This window comes from Balaenoptera physalus (assembly GCF_965194825.1).
Source record: "Balaenoptera physalus genome assembly, chromosome: 20".
NCBI classification, from domain to species: domain Eukaryota; kingdom Metazoa; phylum Chordata; class Mammalia; order Artiodactyla; family Balaenopteridae; genus Balaenoptera; species Balaenoptera physalus.
The window spans coordinates 65,273,532-65,285,059 of NC_138901.1; the positions used below are offsets into that span (position 1 = coordinate 65,273,532).

The 11,528-nt window shown below is 50.8% G+C and overlaps 1 pseudogene across 1 annotated transcript; it reads left to right on the forward strand.

The window, feature by feature from the left end:
* The first annotated feature begins 1,119 nt into the window (after nt 1-1,119).
* Nucleotides 1,120-4,465, forward strand: LOC309650838 (RNA exonuclease 5 pseudogene; annotated as a pseudogene). Its single transcript has one exon. The product of its transcript is annotated as an RNA exonuclease 5 pseudogene (transcript).
* Nucleotides 4,466-11,528: the final 7,063 nt, after the last annotated feature.

Sequence of the window (11,528 nt, forward strand, 5' to 3'; positions counted from 1 at the left end):
TACAGAGGAGTCAACATTTAAATCTTCATAATCTGTGTATTTGTAGCTTCAGTATCATTACTGACCCATAGTTTTTATGGTTTGGGAAGAGTTATTGATTTCATGTATCATGTAAAGGATTCACAATGATGATAGGGCAATTAAGATTACAATAGTGGCTGGTAAATTGTTCAAATTTTCTCTACCTGTGCATCTATTGTATGTATATGAGGTAGTTTAGTTGTCAATATTAGTGAAATAATATAGAGGACTAGAGAACTTATTTTAAAAATAACTATTAATGTGTGATGATGAAAATGTAAAAGTTCTTCCATAATCGGTGATGTTGCATCTTGAGAGCCTAGAAGAAATTGATACGCCTTTTGATAGACAGGAATTTAGCCTATGATTTAACTTTGACAAAGTTACATCACTTTTAAATTTTATCTCATTTATTGAGAAAGACATAATTGTTATGGTGTTGGCTTGAAACTGGTTGAAAAGGACTTGAGTCCTTCCTTATTTTACATTTACATAGGTAGGATCTTGAAACATAGGATATGGTGAAGGACATTCGTGTAACCATTCTAGGTTAGGAGTAGCAGTTTCCACTGTTAAGACTTCTTGTTTAGACGCAAATGCTTTTCAGAGTATGAAGATTATTAGCATTACTGCTGCTACTGAGTTGAATGAGCCTGAAGACAAAATATTTCATGTTGTGTGTGCCTCAGGGTACTCAGACTAACGTAGTGACATCCCTGAGAGGCCAAGAAAGTGCTGCAGGAAGTCATATTTACTACTACAGATATACTTGTGAAGTGAATTTTTGCTCATGCTGAGTTAACTGTATAACCTGAGAATAGTGGGAATCAGTGTAGGAAGCCTCCTATAATAGTGAAGACTGCTCCCATGGACATTAGGTCATGGAAGTGAGCTACTACATAGTATGTATCCTGGAGGACAATGTCCGGGGGTGAGTTGGCTAAGATGATTCCTGTCAAACCACCTACTGTAAAAAGAAAAACTAAAGCCTAAAACTCATAATATAGTGGGAGGTCACATAATATTACCTCCGTGAACAGATGTTAACTAGGGACTTCCCTGGTGACGCAGTGGTTAAGAATTCGCCTGCCGGCCCAAGGCTGAGGCAGCTGCTGGGGTTGCTCATGGAGCCAGAGAAGGAAAGGACCGGGAGGACCCCCAAGAAGGGCAGGAAGAGGAGGCGAGTCCCGAATAAGCTGGTCGGGGCGTCTGAGGTGATGAGAGACCGTTGGGATCTTGAGGAGAGGCAGCAGCCCGAGGCCAAGAAAGCCCGCTTATCTACCATTTTATTTGCTGGAAACCGTGAAATAATTCATGGTCAGCTATGTGAATTGCTGAAGCGTGCAGTTCTGGGCAAATTCAGTGTTCCTAAACCTAGCGGGTGCCAGCTTTTTCACCAAAACCACCTGAACAAGGTGGTGGTTTTTATACTGCAGGGAATGAGTCAGCTACACTTTTACAGGTTCTATTTGGAGTTTGGGTTTCTCTGAAAGGCATTCAGACACAAGTTCTGCTTGCCTCCCCCATCATCTTATTTCCTAGCTGATATCATTGGGCTGCAAAAGAAACAAATAATTGGGGATCTGCCTAAAGAAATGGAAAGGTCTTTACCTTCTTCCAGCTCAAAAGTCAGCATCAACCTGCAGAATGACCCCATCGTTCAAAAGTATGGCTCTAAGAAAGTAAGCATGACCAGATGCCTTCTCACAAAGGAAGAAATGAAAACATATCACTTTCCATTGCAAGGTTTTCCTGACTGTGAAAACTTTGTGCCTACAAAATGTTGTGGTTCTATAACCGACAACAGTCCTCTCTTTGGGCTTGACTGTGAAGTGTGCCTGACATCCAAGGGGCGAGAACTAACACGCATCTCATTGGTTGCTGAAGGAGGCTGCTGTGTTATGGATGAACTTGTTAAACCTGACAACAAGATTGTGGACTACCTCACCAGTTTCTCAGGAATCACAAAGAAGATTCTTAACCCAGTGACAACCACACTCAAAGATGTACAGAGACAGTTAAAAGCACTGCTTCCTCCCGACGCTGTGTTAGTGGGCCACTCCTTAGACTTAGATCTCAGAGCACTGAAAATGATACATCCGTATGTTATTGATACATCATTGCTTTATGTCAGAGAGCAGGGCAGAAGATTTAAGCTCAAGTTCTTAGCAGAAGTTATTTTGGGGAAGGGTATACAGTGTCCAGATAGGTTTGGTCATGATGCCACAGAAGATGCTAGAACAGCCCTTGAATTGGCTCGGTATTTCCTCAAATATGGCCCAAAGAAGATTGCAGAACTAAATCTGGAGGCACTAGCTAGTCACCAAGAACTAGAAGCAGCAGGCCTAGAGACGAAAAATACAGCAGAAGTAGTTCAGCAGCTAAACACAAGTGTTTTAGAATGCTGGGACTCAATGGGCCAGAAGCTCCTTGACTCGGGAGGCAGATGCTACTGAACTTTCTTCTTCCAAAAACTGTCAAACTATTAAGTGCCTTTCAAATAAAGAGGTTCTTGAGCAGGCTAGAGTGGAAATCCCCCTGTTTACCTTCAGCATCGTGCAGTTCTCTTTTGAACCCTTTCCACCCAACCTCACTGAGGAGATGAGCAAAAGAATGAGGATCAAGTGGATGGAGATGTCAACTGTCTATGCTGGGCCATTTAGCAAAAATTGTAACCTTAGAGCTCTGAAGAGGCTGTTTAAGAGTTTTGGTCCAGTCCGGTCAGTGACTCTTATTCTTGAAACCCATCAGCCACATCTCTGTATACAATACGAAATCCTGGAAGGTGTCCAGCTGGCCATAGAGTCTTTGGATGGCATCCTGGTAGAAGGTACCTGCATCAAGGTGCAGAGGCCTGTGACAGAGCTCACCCTTGATTGTGACATCCTTGTGAATGAGCTGGAACAAGATTCTGAGAACCAAGCTACTATATACCTGTCTGGAGTGAGTGAAACCTTCAAGGAACACCTGTGGCAACAGTCCAGCCTCTTCCTGGGCCTGGAAGCTGTGATCTTGCCTAAAGATCTTAAAAATGGAAAGCAGAAAAAATACTGTTTCTTGAGATTCAAAACTTTTGGCAGTGCCCAGAGGGCCCTTGGCATTCTCACAGGCAAGAACTGGAAGCTGAAAGGCAGGCATGCCCTAACCCCCAGGCACCTCCATTCATGGCTCAGGGGCTTACCTCCTGAATCAAGGCCCCCAGGGCTTCGTGTCATACCTCCCCCCTCGGAGCAGGAGACCTTGCAGATGGTGAAGGTGGACCACCCAAAGATAGCAGCCTGGCGCTGGGGCAGGAAGATAGGAAAGCTCTACCACAGCCTGTGCCCAGGCACCCTCTGCCTCTTCCTGCTGCCAGGAACTGAGTGCACTCATGGATCGCTCTCTGGCCTAGGACTGATGGGAATAAAAGATGAAGAGGAAAGCAACAGCCCAAACAAGTGTTTGTGAGTCTGCCCACCATTTTCCATGTGCCATTTCTTAATCCCTCGTGGGCAATAGCAGAGAATTTGGTCAGGCTGCAGGCACTCCAGAGGCTGCCAGACCTCTATATAGTAGACAGTCTGTGGAAACATTGTACCAGCTTAAGGAGTCTAGTCCATTTATATGAAATGTACAAATTTTCAATAAATGTCTAAAATTCAGACATTCCTCATCTTAAGACAAGGTGAGGGGAGGAAAAAAAAAAAAGAATTCGCCTGCCAATGCAGGGGATACGGGTTCGAGCCCTCGTCTGGGAAGATCCCACATGCCACGGAGCAAAAAGCCCGTGTGCCACAACTACTGAGCCTGCCCTCTAGAGCCCGTGTGCCACAACTACTGAGCCTGCCCTCTAGAGCCCGCGAGCCACAACTACTGAAGCCCACGCGCCTAGAGGCTGTGCTCTGCAGCAAGAGAAGCCACCGCAATGAGCAGCCCGCGCACCACGACGAAGGTAGCTCCTGCTCACCACAACCAGAGAAAGCTGGCATGCAGCAACGAAGACCCAACACAGCCAAAAAAAAAAAAATTAAAAAAGAGTCGCTAATCAGCTAGATACTTTTACTCCTGTAGGGATAGAAGTAATTACGGTAGCTGAAGCAAAGTATGCTCCTGAGTTGACAGCTATCCCTATGGTAAACCTATGATGGGCCCACAAGAGAACTCCTAAAAAGCCAGTGGACATGACTCATACTATTCCCAAATAGCTGAAAGGCAGTTTTTGTCCTAAATAGTATGTAATGATATGTGAGATTATAACAAACCCTGGTAGGCCATGAATACAGACTTCAGGGTGACCAAAGAATCAAAACAGGTGTTGGTATAGGATTCGGTCTCCTCCTGCAGGGTCAAAGAAAGTAGTGTTTAGATTTCTATCTCTTAACAGTATGGCAATTCTGGCTGCTCGGACTGAGATTGGTAATTATAGTAATATGGCTATAGTTGGGGAAGATTAAACAAATAATGGTGTTTGGTATTGGGATATGACTGCTGGTTTTGGATTAAAGACTATAGTAATACAAGAAATAGCACGAAGAACTGAAGAGACACCTGCTAAATGTAAGGAGAAAACGGTTAGGTCGACAGAGGCTCCTGCATGGGCCAGATTGCAGGCTAGAGCTGAATATACGGTTCCACTTGTACCAGAACCAGCTTCTACTATTGGTGATATGAGTAGGAGTAAGAATGATGGGGGAAGTAGTCAAAAGTTTATATGATTTATTTAGGGAAATGTTACCTCAGGTGCCCCAGTTATTAGTGGCCCAAGTCAGTTTTCAAACCCTGCAATCATAGTGGGTACAACTATAAAGAAAATTATTACAAGTGCAGGGACTGTTATGACTACCTTACAGATTTGGGCATCTCCAAGTAGCGCTCCAGGTCAGCATAGCTCAGCCAGGATTAATATACTCAAGGTGCTGCCTGCTACTCCAGCTCAAGCACCGAACAGTAAATATAAAATGCCGATATCTTTGTGATTTGTTGAAAATAATCAGCAGTGTATGAACAGAGGTAAAGTGACTGAGCTAGCATTTGACTGTAAACCTCAAGACAGAGATTGAGACCTCTGCTCTTGTCCCGTCCAGCTGCGGATCTAGATGGGGCCAATGCAGGTTTCATCACAGCCCCTGAACGCATTTTGTAACAGTTTCTCCCTGTGTGTTGTTTTTGTAGTTTATGTTTATAATGGGGTGCAGCTGCTTTTCAATGCTGTCTTTCTTGCTGCTGCACATCCACTTGATTCACTTACAGAGAGACATCCATAAATTCTTTTTCAGATTCTTACTGGTCGTATATATTCTTTGCCGGTGACTAGAGTGTGCTGAGTCCAGTTCTTTGAGCTACAGAGTAGGTCTTGTCGATTACTTATTTGGTCTTTGGAACAGTATCTGTGTTAATTTCAACCCTCTGGTTTATGCCTCACCCCACCCCACCTTTCCCCTTTAGCAGCCATAAGTTTGTTTTCTAAATGTGTGACTCTGTTTGTTTTGTAACTTAGTTCATGTGTAGCCATTTTTAGATTCCACCTATAAGTGATATCTTATGCTAAGTGTCTTTTTGTGTCTGACTTATGTCACTTAGAATGATCGTACCTGAGTCCACCTGAGTTGCTGCAACTGGCCTTATTTCATTGATTTCATGGCTGAGTAATATTCCATTGTACATAAGTACCATATCTTCTTTATCCATTTTTTCCTTCCAAGGACTTTTATATTGTTTCCAAGTCGAGGCTCCTGCAAAAGGGCTGCATTAATAGTTGAAGTGCCTGTGTCCTATGGATTTATGGTTATCCCGAGATATACACCCAGGAGTGGAAGTGCCGTATGCTCTGTAGCTCTGTTTTTTTTAATTAATTTTTTTTGCCTGCGTTGGGTCTTTGTTATTGCTCGTGGGCTTTCTCTAGTTGCAGCAAGTTGGGGCTACTCTTTGTTGAAGTGCATGGGCTTCTCATTGCAGTGGCTTCTCTTCTTGCAGAGCACGGGCTCTAGGTGTCAGGCTTCAGTAGTTGTGGCGCATGGGCTTAGCTGCTCCACGGCATGTGTTATCTTTCCGGACCAGGGCTCGAACCCGTGTCCTCTGCATTGGCAGTTGGATTCTTAACCACTGCGCCACCAGGGAAGTCACTATAGCTCTATTTTTTAGAATTGTTAGGAAACATCATACCCTTCTCCAGTGTGGCTGTTAGCAATTGACATTCCCACCATCAGTGTAGCAGCGTTCCATTTTCTCCACGTCACCTCCTCCATTTCTTGTTTTTACACTTTGTGAGGATGGCCATTCTGACTGGGGCAAAGTGATACATCTTTGTAGTGTTGATTTGTATTTCCCGCATGTTTGGTTGGCACAAGGGCGTATGGATTTCACCTGTACGCCCTTTTTGGCAAACTGAATTGTAGGCAGCGTTGAGCAGCTTTCATGTGCTTTAATGGCGAGTCCAATCTACCTCTTGCAATCCGGTTCCTGCAATTTTGCCTTGTTTGCAAGTCCTTTTCAATTACTTACCCCAAGACATTTTCCCACCATAGTTGTCATTCACAACCCTGCAGGCGTTGTGGATTGCAGTCCCCCTGAACACCTGTCTTCAACTTGTTTCTGGAACTGGCCACAAAGTGGCAGGATTGCTTTAAGCCCCATTCTGGTTACAGGGGCAGCCTGAGCCTTCGGGAAATTCCTCTTCCTGATTGGAAATTAGAGTGGCATGTGCTGTCCAAGCACGTAGAGCTTGTTTCTCATTCTTTCCCCGCTTCCCCTTCATCCTCTGGACAAATTCCAAGCCGTGCACGACCGGCTGTTGAGTGTGCTGACTTCCCCAGGTGGGGAGACTCTAAGGAGCGAGGCTGGAGCGGGGACCCCTCCCCCAGGACATGTGGAGATAAGGTGACTTTTCCAAACTCTTCCCGCCCATCCGGGCCCCCATCCTCTGGGGTTCTGTCTGGACACCGCGAGGTTTCCAGCGGTGCGGGGCTCTGGCGCCGCCCTGCAGGGAGCAGCCCTGCTACCTGCGCCTACAGCGCCGCCTGCTGGTCTCTCCGTCCTCCCATCAGGCACAGTCTTCACCTTCCCCGCTGCCTCGGATGGTCCCTCTCCACAGTCCTGTGATCAGCCCCTCCTCCCCACCACCATCACCCCCATCTCCACACCCTTCCTCCAGCCTCAGGGATGACCCAGGACTGGGCTCCCCGCCTGCCCACCCTTGGTCTGTGGCCTCAGTCCACCTGTGCAGACAGGTGAGGATCCCCTCTAGAGGCTCCCAGCGCTTCACCCCTACATCCTCCGCGGGGTCGGCCCATGTCCTGTCGGGATGTTCCACCCTCAGCAAGCCCCCAAGTACATGCCAAGGGCAGGCATCAGGCCTGCTGCATGCACTGCTGTGCGTCCTGCTGTATACACAGGCATGACCCTGCCCCAGGGGGCAGGAAAGGCAGCTCTACCTCGGGACGTGGGGAGACGACTGACCACAGGATGGACGTCAGCTCTCGGCTCACCAGGCAAGGGCAGCCGGGTTCTCACTCCTTGGACCCTTTCTCACCTAGCCGGACCATGACCCGGCTTTGTTCCCACCCGCATTGTCCCTCCATTGGCCTCGCTCTTGGGAGCAGAGCAGGACAGTGTGGTCAGCGGTCACAGGCTGGGACACACACACACTGGCTGACCCGCGTGCACCCATGCTGACCACACGGAATGGGCACTGCACCAGAGCCTGTGCGGTGTGGGTTCACCTGCCCACAGAGAGGCCGGGCCTCTGCTCCTGGCTCCAGAGGTCACCTTGAGTCTGATGGGAGTGTCCACGCTCCGTGGGCCTCACTCCAGGCTGGCCTGTGCTCACGGCATCATACACGGTGGGGCTTCCTGAGTCTCCCCTGGGGGCTGGAGGCCAAGGTCAGGCACATGGCGGTGCCCACATTGACGTGACAGACCCCAATAAACCCTGCACTTCAGGACTCAGGTGGGCTTCCCTGGGCTGCCACAGCGGAGGAGGCTGGACCCTGCTCATCCCCTCTTTCCTCGCTGATTTTAACTTGCATCCTTCACCATAATAAACTCTGGGTATAACAGCTTCAGGGAATTCTGGGAGCCTCCAAGAAAAAAGAAGCTGGGGAGGGGGTCTCTGTGTCCCCGACTCTGCAGGTGGGGTCAGAAGTCGGTGGGGAGGATCTTGGGGCCCTGGAATCTGAAGGGCCCCTCTACCAGGGGAGGGAAGGAGACCCCAGGTGGTAGTTAAGCTGAGTCCAAGGCCCTCCTGCGTAGGAGGCATCCTAGCCCCGGGGATCCCGAAGAGGCCGGCTCCCTCCTCCCCTCCGCCTCCAGGCCTGGTCCCTGCTCTTGAGAAATTCCCTAGGGTGGAGTCCTGGTGCTGGAGGTGCCCCGATGCTGTGGCCTCCTGAGCCTCCAGGGAGGATAACGGGAGTGGGGGAAGACTTGTTCACAGAAAGGGAGCTTCTGCCAGAACAGAGCCTGGGTCTGCTGCCCCCGACCCCAGGTGCACTGGGGCAGGAATGTGAGAGGGAGGCTCCTTCCCCTCCCAAGACACCCAGGACACATGGGCGCTGGTCACTGGACTCCCACACAATATTAAAATCTCCCACGCAGGCCTGTTGGGTGAGAGACACTATTTAAAGACTATTAATGGGGCCAGGGGGGCCCAGGGGGTGAAGCTGGGTGTGGGAAGAGTTGGAAAATCACCCAAGGACACGCTCTCCCTGCAACAACCCCCCAGGTGAGCTGAGGTGGAGGTGGACCCATCAAGTGAGAGCCCACATTCGGGGTCTTTGGGGGACAAATAGCCAAGCACCCCCAGTCCTTGCCTTCACCTGCTGCAGTTAGGGCCTGCCCTGTCTGCTTCATGGCCAAATTCTCACCCCTCCCAGAAGCCCTCTTGGGGGTTAATGCGATGGGGGTGTCCATGGCAGGACCGGAGGGTCTGTGGTGGGCTGGAGGCCACGTGGCAGGCAGGAGGGCTCCCACCCATCCTGCCGGTCCCAACCTCCTGGTCACAGGCCCACACAGAGTCCACCAGGCTGTTGATGTGGTAGAAGGTGCAGAGGTCCGGGGACCGGTCCAGCCCATGCAGGTGTCTGACCACCGAGCGGTCAGTGTGGAGTGTTCACAGGGAGCCCTGGCCGTGCTCGCACTCTCCCGGGAAGGACACGTCAGTGTGGTCCCTGGAATGACCGGGCGGTCAGCCAGAAGCGCTCCCCACCCAACCTCACTGTTACCACAAGAAACAAGAGGCAACTCTGCAGAAAGACAGAACATCACCAGCCTGATGCTGTCCTGAGGAAGGTCGGCTGGCATCTGGGAACTGGGTACTACAGTGGGTTGAATGGGTGGGGGTCCCCCCAAGAGTTATGTCCATGTCATGCCCCCCAGAATCTGAGAATGGAACCTTATTTGGAAGTAGGGTCTTTGCAGGTATAATTAGTTACGGATCTGAAGATGAGATCATCCTGGATCAGGGTGGCCCTAAATCAGTGACAGTGTCCTTCTAAGAGACGAGGAGAGACACAGACACACAGGAGACACCATGTGAAGACGGAGGTAGAGATGGGAGGGATGCGGCCACAAGCCCAGGGATGCCTGGAGCCCCCAGAAGCTGGAAGAGGCAGGCAGGACCCTCCCCTGGAGCCTCCGGAGGGAGCGCGGCCCTGGGACACCTTGACCTCAGACGTCTGGTCTCCAGGACTGAGAGAGGACAGGTTTCTGTTGCTCTGAGCCTCGGTTTGTGGTCGTTTGTCACAGCTGCCCCGGGAAGCTAATGCAGCTGGTGAGCAGCTCCCTGCTCTGATCTAAACCCTCCCGCCTCCCGTTAGGGGCAGCCCCCTGCGCCTGTGCTGTTTGCACAAACCATGTGGTTCATGCTGAGCCCCGGCTCCCCTTCTGGGCACTGGCATTTTGGAGGGTGAGGGCAGACAACACCACGTGACCAGCCCCCAACCGGGTGCCAAGTCTCTAATGAGCTTCCCTGGGGGGACGGGGGTGGGGGTAACCGTCATGGTTCTGCCCTTCGTCGCTGGGGGAGGAGACACCCTAGAGACCCTCGAGGGAAGGAGTGGGCATGAAGGGTCATGAGGTGACCAGAGCAGGGGCCCTCCCTCCCGTGTATCCCTACTGCGTGCTGTGACCCATCTCAGCTGTGAGCACACAAGCCACAAGCATGTGCTGGGTCCTGTGAGCCTCCCAGCCAGTCCCTGAAGGTGAGGGCGGCCCTGCAGACCCCAGCCCTTTCCTCCACGTCTAGTAGGTGGAAGAGCCACTTCTCCTTGCCATTCCAGAAGCGGTTCTGGGGCTGTCCTGGGAGGGCTTCTGGGGTTATGCGGGCTGAGCCCCTGTTGCTAAGTCCCCACTTCCCCACAAGAACGTCCAGAGCAAGCTGTTTGCCCTGTTGCCTGAATGCCCCCCCGCCAGTTTTCGCAGGAAAGAATCAGGGGGTTCTGTAGCAGCGTCTGCAGGCAGCTCTGCATCTGGGCCCACGTTCACATCTTCTGTGTAAACACCGAGAACATTCCCTGACACGTGCCCCAGCTGACCACCTCCGCATGCCGACCACAGGCCCCAGTGCGGGCGTCAGAATGACTGCCCATCTCAGCCTCCTCCTCTTGTTGTCAGAGCTGCTCCAGGCCCTGCTCAGAACCCGTGGACCCACCTTTCACAGGGCTGTCCTCCACTCCCCAACTTCAGCAGGAGTTCACCTAAGTATTTAAGTTAAGGGGTCCAGAGATAAGAAAGGAAGCTACAAACAAGCAAACAGATGGAACCAGCTGGGACCAAGATGGCAACGATTGTGACCTCCAACAGACCCTGAGTCTCATCACAGGTTGAATTTACTATATCAGCATATTAAGTGGCACACCTACCAGTGGCCATGGCTGGACATGAAGGACCAAAGACGGGTGAAAGGAGGTGGTACCTCACTCGCTTGGGAAAAGCCCTGCCCCTTCCCCGGAAGGCCTCTTCATCCCCATCATTAGCTGCACTCCTCCTCCCTTTGTCTTTACTCTTTAAAATTAAACCACACTCTCCAGGTGGGCGAGAAGTTGATCTGTGAACTTCGTTCCCGCTTCTCCATTCTTTGGCCACTGAACAGAGCCTGTGCTGTGGTGGTCTCAGCTTTGGTTTTGTTATTTGCCTACTTGAACCCACATGGAAAAAGGAAACCTTCCCCGCTGAGGCAGAGCGCCTCGCCAGGCTCGGGCCCGAGCAGGGTCCATGTGACTTAAGTTGGTAACAGTCTGTAAGGGGACCGTGGTCTCTGCCCGGGGGTGGGGGGAGGGAACACCTAGAGCCACAGCACTGGCTCTGTGGACGGCACGGCCCCTCGTGGGCCTGGACCGTGTGCTCTCGTCCCCCCACGCCTGACACCCCCTGACAGTCATGACGCGGTGACACTGGCTGCTGGGCGTCCAGTCAGGAGGGACCAGAGGCAGCACCTGGGGCCAGATCAGACATGCCTTTTCACGGGCAGGGGACATAGGAGATATTAGGACTTTGTGTGTAGAAAACAAACCAAGCGGCTAGAAGGTGATCTGAGC